At 41.9% G+C, this 12,607-nt stretch overlaps 1 protein-coding gene across 2 annotated transcripts in view; it reads right to left on the bottom strand.

The window, feature by feature from the left end:
- Positions 1–12,357, bottom strand: part of hmces (5-hydroxymethylcytosine binding, ES cell specific) — a 42,785-nt gene extending 30,428 nt beyond the window's left edge. The window contains exon 1 of one of the 2 annotated variants that reach the window (XM_052017156.1): positions 12,285–12,357. The gene's annotated coding sequence lies outside the window, so the exon portion shown is untranslated. Of the gene's footprint in view, positions 1–12,250 lie in introns of both variants that reach the window. The other variant, XM_052017157.1, reaches the window with a different exon arrangement.
- Positions 12,358–12,607: the final 250 nt, after the last annotated feature.

Here is a 12,607-nt window from a genome sequence, read left to right as displayed (position 1 = left end):
AGGAAGAATGAGGAGAAGCAGTACGAACTAGAGGTCACATCAACAGTTCTAAGAGGGGTACCAGAACGGGAGGTATACATGTAAAGGTTGTTGAAGGTGGCAGGGCAGATTAGGAAAGCAATTAAAAAAGCATGCAGGATTCTGAACTGTATGAATAAGCATAAAGTGAGAGAATGTCACAGTGAACCATTATAAAACGCCAGCTCAGCCACAACTAGGAGTACTGTGTGTTCAGTTCCTGGCCCCACATTCTAAGAAAGATGCAAAGGCTTTGGAGGGCTCAGAAGAGATATACTGCAGTAACTCCAGGGATGAGGGATTTCTGGTACATGGAGAGAGTGGATGAGCTGGGGACAGCAGTATTTAGAATCATAAAGGATTGAGACAGGAGTATTTGATAGATAGACACCATTCCCATTGGCTGAAGGGTCATAGACCAGAGAACGGAGAATGAAATGGTTGTCAAAAGAACCGCACACATGACGAAACTTGAGATGCAGTGAATGGTTAGAATCTGGAACGTAGTACCAGGGAAGCATTGAGAGTAGATTCAACTCAAAAGGGGAACTCCCATCCAGGAGCCTAAAGTAAATGTTGAAAATGGAGTAGATAAGAACTTGATAGAAAATGAGTTGCAAGGCCACGGGACTATTTGGAACACCACTGCATGGAATCACCATTGACTTAATGGGCCGAATGGCCTCTTCCAAGCTGTAATTTTGTGTCCCTATAGTTGTGACTAACATATTACCAACAAGAGATAACTGGTCACCAATCACGATATTGATTGTGCGACCTTGGTATACAAAAACTAGCTATAACTTGATTTGATGCCTGTACAGTACTTTGGGATATCCTAAGGATATCAAAGCAAGGTTTGTTTTCTTCCATAAAGTCAACTTCTGTTGTAGAAACAGGAAAGAATTTACATTAAAAATACAAAAAGGATTTTGAAGGCCTTCAAAATGTCATTCTCCAATTCCAGTTAAACCCGCCCATGGCCTCTAACCCTACTTAAGATCAGATATCTTTATTAGTCACATGTACATCAAAACACACAGTGAAATGCATCTTTTTCGCACGGAGTGTTCTGGGGGCAGCCGCAAGTATCACCACGCTTACGGCACCAACATAGCATGCCCACAACTTCCCGACCCATACGGCTTTGGAATGTGGGAGGAAACCGGAGCACCTGGAGGAAACCCACGCAGACATGGGGAGAACGTACAAACTCCTTACAGACAGTGGCCGGAATTGAACCCTGGTCACTTCTCCCAAAGACCTCACCTCATTGTTCATCTGTCTGCAAGGCGACAGAAGATCGAAGTGAATGTTTAATTATTCAAAAATTACTTTCAGGAATAAAAAAAACATTTTGCTTCTGCTCTCCAAAACAGCAACACTTCTTCTGGGGAGAAAATGCAAGTCATGACTCAGAGTGAGAAGACTTTTTTTTTGGCAGCTGCATCTGCATCCTTTTGTTGAATTTGGTTTTATCTGCAGCAGATTACAGCCAGAGACATTCAGAGAACATGATCCAAATACAAACGGACAGCGCCAAGTTATTTCCAACTTCACCCAGACAAATAAAAATGCAACCGCACAATTCTAGTGGGGTTTCTTTTGTCAGTCTGCCAGTTGTGGTAATGTAGAAGAACAAATCCAAAATAAATATTTAACTATTCCCTCACATCTTTAATCTTTATATGTACTCTGAAACAATCAGTGGTTTTGATGCTTTGTATTTTTATTGCAGACAGTAAAGGGACATAAACAGTCCACAGTTAGTTCAATATAAATGCTAAGCAAAGCAATTCCCTGATACAAAGCTACTAAGAAAGGCACAGTACATGCTGTTAGATTTTAACTGCACTTCACTCTTATTCTCTGGACATTGTCGATGCCTCCTGAGCTGTACAATAAACTCCAGGTTCTGAATTAGATCAAGTCCTTTGTTTTTTAATTACAAGTTCCTTGTCAAATTCTAAAAGATTTGCCTCTGATAATCAAACACAATCTCTATTGCTTCAGGTAATATTTCCATTCTAGATAACATTAACATATTTTCAGAAGTAAGTTGCAATTTTTACCTTTGTGTCTGATATGTCAGCCTTTGCTCAGTCTATGCAACTCTTTCTCCTGCCATTAATCCCTCACTTTTTCCAATTCCCCCACCTACCTCCCTCAATCCCTCTTTCTTCCAACTCCCCAATCACTCCACCCAACACTCTTGGCACCCTCCCCATTAACCCACAGTCCAGACACAACGATTTGCTACCTTTGAAGGCTCCCCTAATTGCAGGCATTCAAAGACTGAACTTTTGTAGCCAGACCAATACCCTTGTAACAAATAGACACAGATGCAATCACAAGGAAGGCACGTCAGTGTCTTTATTTTCTTAGAAGGTTAAGGAGGTTCAGCTTGTCACTGAACACACTAACTTCTACAGATGTACTGTTGAAAGTATCCTGACTGGTTGCATCATGGTCTGGTACAGCAATTCAAATGCTCAGGAATATAAGAAGCTGTAGAGAGTAGTGGACTCAGCCCAATATATCACGGGCACATCCCTCCCCACCATTGGTAGTATCTACAGGAGGTGCTGCCTCAAGAAGGCAGCATCTATCATCAATCCAGGCCATGCCATCTTCTCGCAGCTACCATAGGGCAGGAGGTACAGAAGCCCGAAGTCCCAAATCCCAAACCACCAGGTTCAAGAACAGCTACTTCCCTTCAACCATTCAGTTCTTGAACCTACTGGCACAGCAACACTATGACCAGTTTCCTTGTGTCTCCACTGCTTTTTTCTAATTGTGTTCTTTCTTGTAAAAATTGTGTACTATATACGTTTAGTTTACGTTTTTTTGTGAATGCTGCTTATCTGATGCTATGTGCCTGTGATGCTGCTGCAAGTAAGTTTTTCCATTGCACCTGTGCACACATGTACTTGTGCATATGACAATAAACTTGACTTTGAAATTGACCTGTTAACTGCATTTAATTACAAATATTCACCTTCTAAAATAAAAATAACCCAAAGAATTGCCCACCAATATATTTCACTTTGGTAGCTGTTGTGCAGTAGTCATCTATATTAAAAGAATTCTCACACAGGCATCTCACTGCTCAGAGCTGGAATTGAAGCAATGACTGCCTAAGAGAAAGTATCAATGTCACTGCTAAAGAATGGTGTGATACAAATCCCACACTAGATTTCAGTTTAAAAATGCAGGCTAAAACACCACTGCCGTGCTGAGGAAGCACTGCACTGTTAAACTAAGGCCCAGTCTGCCTTCATATACAGAGTGGCATCTTTCAAGGAACAATGGAAGAGTTTTCCCCATTGCCCAGACTAATGTTTATTCTGCCTTCCACATGAATAAAACAGATTATCTGGTCATTTTCACTTTGCTTATGTGGCAGCTTGCTGTGCACAAGTTGGGCTCTATGTTTCCTTTGTTAACAACAGTGACAGCACTTCAAGTGTACTTCACTACCTGAAAAGCCCTTTGGGCTATAAGTAAATCTTTAAAAATAAAATCAAAATTCTGCCTTTTCTATAGTGGTTAAATTAATTCCTTTCTAAAAACAAAGAAGAAAGGATTTCTTTAATCTCTCAGTTAACATATCAAAGTACAGCACTATTATGTCACGTAATCATCCAGATGTAGCTTTGACACTGCAGCCAGACAGAAATTCCATATCGATATCACTCTTTTATTCTTTAAAAAGAGCCTTCCCAGATCCAACAATGTTCATACAAAGCACAAATGGATCTTGCATCCATTTCTACCCTGCCAGTTCTGGCCTTTCCCAAACCCTAGGACAAAGTGACAAAACCAACAGCATCTCCCTCCCTCTATCTCCGCCAAAAGCACCCAAGGAAAATTTAGGTTTCTCCATTACACTGGTTGATTATTTATTTCAGTGTAGCGGTTAGTGTAATGCTATCAAAGCGCCAGCGACCCGGGTTCAATTCCGGCCACTGTCTGTAAGGAGTTTGTACGTTCTCCCCGTGTCTGTGTGGGTTTCTTCCAGGTGCTCCGGTTTCCTCCCACATTCCAAAGACGTACGGGTTAGGAAGTTGTGCGCATGCTATGTTGGCGCCGGAAGCATGGTTGACACTTGTGGGCTGTCCCCAGAACACTCTACGCAAAAAAGATGTATTTCACTGTGTATTTCAATGTACATGTGACTAATAAAGATATCTTCTTCTCCATCTTCTCACTGAGCAGGTCCTTCAATGTAATTTACGGGCAGCATAGTGGCACAGTGAGTAGATTCACTGCACCAGAGACCCAGGTTCAATTCTGACCTTGGGTGCAGTTTGTGTGGAGTTTGCACGTTCTCCCTGTGACAGCATGGGTTTCCTCCCAAATCCTTAAGACATGCAGGTTGGTAAGTTAATTGGCCAGTGTAAATTGTCATTGAGTGGTAGAATCTGGTTGAGTTTTTTTTTTACAGGGTGACGAGAGAGATTGATGAAGGTACAGCTGTGGATGTCATCTATATGGACTTCAGTAAGGCATTTGACAAGGTCCCACATAATCGGTTAATCGAGAAAGTTTGGATACATGGGGTCAATGGAGAATTGACTGTGCGGATCCAGAACTGGATTGGAAGACAAAGGGTGGTGGTTGAAGGAACTTATTCGGGCTGGAGGCCTGTGAGTAGCGGTGTTCCGCAGGGATCTGTGCTGGGACCTCTGCTGTTTGTGATGTACAGAAATGACCTGGATGAGTATGTTGATGGATGGGTTAGTAAGTTTGCAGATGATACCAAGATTGGTGAAGTTGTGAATAGTGTAGAAGACTGGCGATGGATACAGTGTGATATAGATCAGCTGCAGATGTGGGCAGAGAAATGGCAGATGGAGTTTAACCCGGATAAATGTGAGGTGTTGCGCCTTGGTGGGACTAATGTCAAGAGACAGTATACTCTTGAGCAAGACCCTTAACAGTGTTGAAGAGCAGAGACACCTTGGGGTGCAAGTGCATGACTCATTGAAGGCGGCTACACAGGTAGACAGGGCGGTTAAGAAGGCTTATGGAATGCTTGCATTTATTAAATCGGGGTACTGAGTATAGGAGTCAAGAAGTTATGATGCATCTCTATAGAACTCTAGTTAGGCCCCATTTAGAGTATTGCATGCAATTCTGGTCACCTCACTATAGGAAGGATGTCGAGGCTTTAGAGAGGGTGCAGAGCAGGTTTACTAGGATGCTGTCTGGATTAGAGGGCATGTGCTATCAGGAGAGGCTGGACAAACGGCCTCTTTTCTCTGGAGCGACGGAGGCTGAGGGGTGATCTGTTGGAAGTGTATAAAATTATGAGGGGCATAGATAGGGTGGACAAGCAATACCTTTCTCCCCCATTATTGAGCGATCCAATACCAGAGGGCATGCATTTAAGGTGAGAAGGGGAAGGTTCAGGACAGACGTGAGGGGTATGTTTTTTACTGAGAAAGTGGTGGATGCCTGGAATGTGTTGTCTGATAGGGTGGTGGAGGCAAATTCATTGGGGACTTTTAAGAGAGGCTTGGATGAGCACAAGAATGAGAGGAAAATAGAGGGACATGGGCATTCTGTGGGTAGGAGGGAATAGCTATGTCGGCACAACATTGCGGGCTGAAGGGCCTGTTCTGTGCTGTACTGTTCTATGTTCTAAATAAGACTACAGGCAACCCCCACATTACACTGGAAGGAAGGGGTGGGGGTGCATTCTTAGAAAATGGTCCATTGTGGATTTTTTGTAATGCACAGCTGTACCACGTGCACATGTCAACAAATGAGAGTTGACAAAAATGTGCTTATTAATTTATATCTTCCCCCACAAAAATTCAGTGAGAACTAATTTTATTCCAAATCTCAGATTTTTGGGTAATGATTTGCAAAGTCTGTGAGGGTGATTTTCCGTTACCCAAACAGTTGTAACACAGGGGTCAAGTGTAATGTGGGATAGTGTAAACACAGACTCAAAAGGGCTAAAGTTCCTGTTTTGGTGCTGGATCTCTCTACGACTAGGTCCAGCAATCAAACCACACCCCCCACCCACAGTAAAATCGTTTCATGCTGGTTAAATTACTAGATTGGTAACCTAGAGCAGCACTCAAATTCCTCTGCCTTACCAATGGTATCTAGAATCCATTCAGTAACTGAGATGGAACTTTAAAACAATCTGATTGTCATAAAAACCCTCCCATTCACTAATGTCCTTTCTTGGTAAGAAATCTGTTGCTCCTTCCCAGTCTAGTGTATACTTGCCTCAGAGCCCACTGGGAATACAGTTAACCCTTTCCTGCCCTCTGAAAAGCCATTCACCCACATCATAACTGCTACACTGCAGCAATTCAAGGACTCTCACCTCACCTTCTCAAAGGCAATTAGGGATGGGCAATAAGCCAGTGACTTCCAGATCCTGAAAAAGGAACAAAGGATACACTCACTCAGTGGGACTGCCATCACTGCAGCACTCAAGGGCAACCCTGCAAGCAAATATCCTGGTGGAAAAGTTATGAGAATTTCATGAGCAAGTAGAATTCTGCTGAAAAGTATCTTCTGCTTCCCAAGTGACTGAGGAAGCTTGCCAGGGGTATGGATATATTGGGCAACAGGGCACGTGATCAAACCTCCACCTTCCCAGATTTGGCAATCCACTTTCTCATTCACCTCTCTGCCAACCTTAAATGTCTTCAGGTTTCAACCACTGGTCGGGGGCTTCCTGAACACATGCAGGATTTGAAAACTGGCGACATTCATTGGTCTTTTATTTACTTTAAAACTCTTCCTGAATATGGAAAAGTGTCTGTCATGGCGTGTTTACATAATGAGTCTCTTCCCCCTCTCATGGCTGATCTACATCTTATTGCTGCCATCCCCACCCCCCCACCTTAGCTCCATATTTTTCCCCCCAACCCTTGTCAAAAAACTAGCACATGGATTAATTGCCCTAGCTTCATTTGCTTTTTGTGGAAAACAGTTCCATACTCATGCCACATACACATGGAGAAACATTTCTTAACTTCTTTCTTGCATGGATTGATCCAGATGTAAAATACAGTTGAAGTGACATTAGCACAAGACTGGTCAAAGGATGAGAGAGTAGCAATATGTAGCTTACTTCCAGGTTAGAAAGCTGGAATGTGGGGACCGCCTAAGGTTAGTGCTGGGGCCAGAGATCTTTAATCCATACCAATAACTTTTGTAAATAGAGTGCAAGGTATCTAAGTCTACTGATGATACAGAGCTAAGTGGAAAAGTGAGCAGCATGACAGAGTTAAAAAAAAAGTCTTCAAGGTTTACAAACAATTTAAATGAGTGGGCAAGAAGTTGTCACATTGAGTATAATGTAGAGAACCATCAGGTTATGAGAGATGATTCCGAAGGTGCTTAAGAGGGTAATTGCTTTCAGGATGTTTCCCTTGGTGGGAGAGTTTTGAAATAGAATGCAGAATCTCAAGATAAAGGGTCAATCACTTATGACTACAGTAAGAAATTTCTCTCAGGAGGGTTATGAATCTTTGGAAGTCTTCACCTCAAAGAGCAGTGGATGGTGATTCACTGCATATATTCAAGGAAGAGATAGAAAAATTTTTGGACCATAGGGGGAAAATCAAGCATTATGACTGTAGAGGTGAGACTAAGGTTCAAATTGTCCATTATCTTACTGAATGACAGAGGAGGTTTGATTATCAACATGGCCGAGTTCACTTCCTTTTCATTTTGGTTGCAAACAGAAAAACAGAACTTGGTTTCAATTGGTGAGAAGTTATTAACGTGTATACAGAGGCTGGGAGCACTATTGCTCAGGAAACCAAACTCCAGGTGCAGGAGCAATTAGAAAGGCAAATGGTACGATGGCCTTTATTGCAAGGGGTTGGAATACAAGAACTTCGACAGAAAACTAGGAGGCTATGTGGGAGGGAAGGGTTAGATAGATCTTAGAGCAGGATAAAATGTCAGCACAACATCGTGGGCCGAAGGGCCTGTACTGTGCTGTAGTGTTCTAAACTTGGTGCAATTGTGTGGAACTTCTGGTAAAACCATAGCCAGAACACAGCAAGTCTATAACTGGAATAAAGTGTGAAGCTATGGTTTCAGTGCCCAAATAGGCTCAAGGAACCACACTCTTGCTCCAAAGTCATTTTCTCTTCCTCCAGAAGTGAAAGTCCCTTTATCTATTCTGCTATCTTTCAAAAATCCTAGAATAACCTCACTTAAAACATCCTTTGACTTTCTACTTCCTTGCCAACACAAGTAATAACACTTCATAATCAAACCACTGAAGTCCTGGTAACATATTGGCAAATTCTACAGCAATAGAACATAGAACACTACAGCACAATACAGGCCCTTCAGCCCATAATGTTGTGCCAACATTTTATCCTGCTCTAAGATCTATCTAACCCTTCCCTCCCAAATAGCCCCCTATTTTTCTATCATTCACGTGTCTATCTAAGAATCTCTTAAATGTCCCTAATGTATCTGCTCCCACAACCTCTGCCGGCAGTGCGTTCCACGCACCCACCACTTTCTGTGTAAAAAGCTTACCCCTGACATCCCCCTTATACCTTCCTCCAATCACCTTAAAATTATGTCCCCTCACGTTAGCCATTGTCGCCCTGGGAAAAAGTCTCTGACTGTACACTCGATCTATGCCTCTCATCATCTTGTACACCTCTATCAAGTCACCTCTCATCCTCCTTCTCTCCAAAGAGAAAAGCCCTAGCTCACTCAACCTATCCTCATAAGACATGCTCTCCAATCCAGGCAACATCCTGGTAAATCTCCTCTGCACCCTCTCTAAAGCCTCCACATCCTTCCTATAATGAGGCGACCAGAACTGAACACAATCTGCATAGCTTTTCAAACACTTCTTCCTTTTACATTCCAGACCTCTAATTATAGAGACAGATGTTATACAAGCCCTTTCTGTTATTTTTTAAAAAATATATATACCAACTACATTTTAGTACCCTATGCACATGACCCCTAAACAATTTTGGATTTCCAATATTGCCAACTACACATTACATGTGCCACAAAATAGCTAACGTCACACTCAACCTCCACTGCTACAGTTAAAGCAACTCAGATTTTATTCTCCTATCCATACATCTTAATGCTATTGGTCAACTGGGATATTTAGCGTTATTATTTTATGTTATTAATAAAGTTAACGAAGAAATGAGGATCTTTGCAGATAGCAAAACCGCCTGCCTTGAATGCAAATAAATATGTTAATTGTCTTTTATTGTCCACCAGGTGAATACTTCACCTTTGACAGGTTTAATTTTAGTTTACTAGCTCCTGTGGAGTTTTGTTTCAAAATTCATCTCACGTAATTAAAAGGATAGGGAGCACCCTTGACAGCTCCACTTTTCCATGAAACCAGGCTGAACCTGTGCTTTATCCACTTTGTTACCCAGTTCCTATGTTCTCTAGTTATCTCAGTGTCTGAAGTTTTATTGGATTTCAACCTGCAAATATACTCAACTACCAAAGTTTGTACTGCCCACAGACTCAATCTATATCTCATTGCAGAACTCAAATAAATTTGTCAAACGCGATTTGCCTTTCATGAAACTGTGCTGACTTGGTTTGATTGCATTAAAAAGCCAATCGTTTAGGAGAGCTTAATGACTCTAGCCTCTTGCCAACAATAGATGTTAAACTAACTGCCCTATCATTTCCTACCTTTTGTGGCATTTTCTAATCCACTGGTACCCTCCCAGAATTCAGCTAGTCTACTATCTCTGCAGCCAACTGCCCTTAATACCATTTGATGTAGGCAAGTCATACGTCCAACTCACCTGCCTTTAGTCCTGAAAGTGTTTCCCTAAGACCTTGTCCCTCGTGATTGGGACTTTTACAAGTTCTTCCATGTTATTTGAAACTAGCCCATTTTGCAAGTATCAATTACCCTCTCATTTTTCTCAACAGAATAGCAGCAGAGGCCAACCTTAAACTCTTTTCATAGGACAACCATCCTCACCTCTGGAATCAATCTAGTGAATCTATACTGCACAGACTCCAAGGCACCATAACCTTCTTCAGTGAACAAAACTGCATACAGAACTCTGTATGCGATCTGACCAAGGTCCTGCACAGATGCAGTAAAGCTTCCTTAATTTTGTACTCTAATCATCTTGCAATAAAGGCCATCGTACTGTCTGCCTTCCTAATTCTTTGTTACACTTGCATATTTACTCTGCATCTCCTGAATCAGTGCACCAAGACCCTTCTAAATACCAACGTACAGGAAGGGTCTTGGTTAATTCCACTTTCAACTTTTAACTACAGGTTAGGGTTAGTATTATTTTGATTTTATTCTTCCTGATAAATTCAATAGTCCCTTTGTTACCCACTTGTACTTTATCTACCATTTTCTTTCCAACTCACTTAAGTGGACTTTATTCTTTCGCATACAAGCTGAACTCAGAGACCTTCCCATGTCTACTACTTGGTTACTTACTCAGAAACACCATACTGCTTCTCCCAGTAGAGCTTCTGTGGGAGTACAGCAGGCATCTTCTTTTCTTCACTTGCACTGACAAAAACAAAATTGAACCCAAGAAAAATCCCCATTCATTCCAAAAGAGGGTTAGTAGGTTTGTTATCTCTGGCTGGGTGCTGTTCCAGAAGCTCCATCACAAAACCAACTTCTTCTACCGGCTCTGCATGCACTATCCAACTATTTCCAATAATATGAACAGATAAAAACAAAAATGTAAAAGACACATTTAAAAAAAAACAACCTTGCAATTTTTCCTCTCCAACCTTTGCTTGTAGCAGAATCTTCAATACTCCAAAATAATCCTGACAGTCGGCAACTCTGGATAAGTCGGCTGAACCTCGTACGCAGACTCAGCCGCTCAGCTAAAGGGCGCGAGGAGTATTTTTTTTGAAAAAGTAAACATGCAGATGGTGGCCGTTTGCACCTGCATGTTAAACAGCACTACACAGATGAGTAAGGCATCAGTTCATTATCCGGTTTTTGAAATCCCTGTTGATCTGGGACATTGCAAACACCATGATGCTGTACTTATATTTTTGACCATCTTCTTAAAAAAAAACCATGAGCTCCCTCACCTAAAACCCATTCATTGTTGTGACCCAGGTCGTCAGGACAAGCAGTTATGTGTGCAAATTGGGAGAGAAGAGGTGAAACTTGAAAATTAAGGCAGTACCAAGTCAGAATGAAACTAGCATTTCACAAATGATTCTAAAACACCATTTTATCAAACAAAACTATTCAATGCTGCCTGGTGATTTCAGGATTGCATTAACAATTTAAATTTCTAAATCGAATATCCAGAAGTTGCTTTGCAATTTGCAATCATTCAGGTAAGGTTTCAACCCAAAACATTGACAATTCCTCTCCACACACAGATGCTGCTCGACCCCGAGTTCCTCCAGCAGATTGTTTGCTGGTCCAGATTCTGGTATTGGCAGTCTCTTGTACCTACAGGCAATCATGTTCTAAGAACATTACACCAGGCTGTACTCTCTTCACCACCCTAACACAATCAAGTCCGCAAACTTTGAAAAAACACCACGCATCTCAACTGGAGGTAAAAAAACTTAGAAGCTTTTAAGTACATAGAACAGTACAACAATAATACAGGCCCTTCGGCCCACAATGTTTTGCCGACCTTTAAACCTTGCCCAAGACTATCTAACCCCTTCCTCCCACATACCCCTCTATTTTAAATTCTTCCATTTCTAAACTCCAACCCCTTTTTAATAAGTGCCCATATACTAACTTTTTATGATTCAAGCACGAGTACATAGATCCCTCTGCATTTCACTCATTTGCAGCCTCTTTCCATTTGGATAACAGCATTTTTAAAATTCCTCTTACTGAAGTGCACGATCACACACTTTCCCCATATTAAACACTATTTACCAAGTAGTGACAAATGTTACCAAAGAATAGAAATCAGCTGCTTCTCATCCAAACAAGCCCTTTTGTTCCCAAGTTATAACTCTGAGCAAAAATTAGGCAATAATTAAATAAATCTCCGATACTCCCCTGGAATATAATAAACAACACCCACGGGTTTCTCCTATCCCTCCCCCATTAGGGCCTCGATCAGAGCCTGTCCTACTCCCTCGCCTTTCAGCCCTCAGCTGGTGGGAAACACTGTTTATTAACAAACATCTCCTCCTCAGGAAGTGAAACGTTTGACAGCGCCTATATTAAGCTGTGTCAGGCGGTCTGAGATCCAGTTGCAGTGACAACACGTACAGTGATGTGTCCTCCAGCTCCCACACATACTCACAGCGGCCGCCCGTCGCTACATCCCATTTGTTACAGTCAGCACGCCGCTACAATGTTGCCCTACTGCCAAAGCGCCCTTAATACCGTCACGGAAACGTATCACGTCACTTACGACCTTCATCCCGTCCATCCGTCGCCGCCATGTTGGTGAGGTCAACACCTATCCCCCTCATTGCATAACATGTACCTTTCCGATCTATTAAACCTTTTCCCGCCTTATTCCTGTGCAGAACAGCCTAGCCTGCGGGTTATACATTTACTACTTTATACTTTTCTCTGATTTATCAAATGATGCAAACTTACAACATAGAAGAACCTAAGATA

This window comes from Pristis pectinata, chromosome 6 (assembly GCF_009764475.1).
Source record: "Pristis pectinata isolate sPriPec2 chromosome 6, sPriPec2.1.pri, whole genome shotgun sequence".
In the NCBI taxonomy this organism is placed as follows: Eukaryota; Metazoa; Chordata; class Chondrichthyes; order Rhinopristiformes; family Pristidae; genus Pristis; species Pristis pectinata.
The sequence above is the reverse complement of the archived record's forward strand: the minus strand, read 5'-3'. Positions and strand labels throughout refer to the sequence as shown.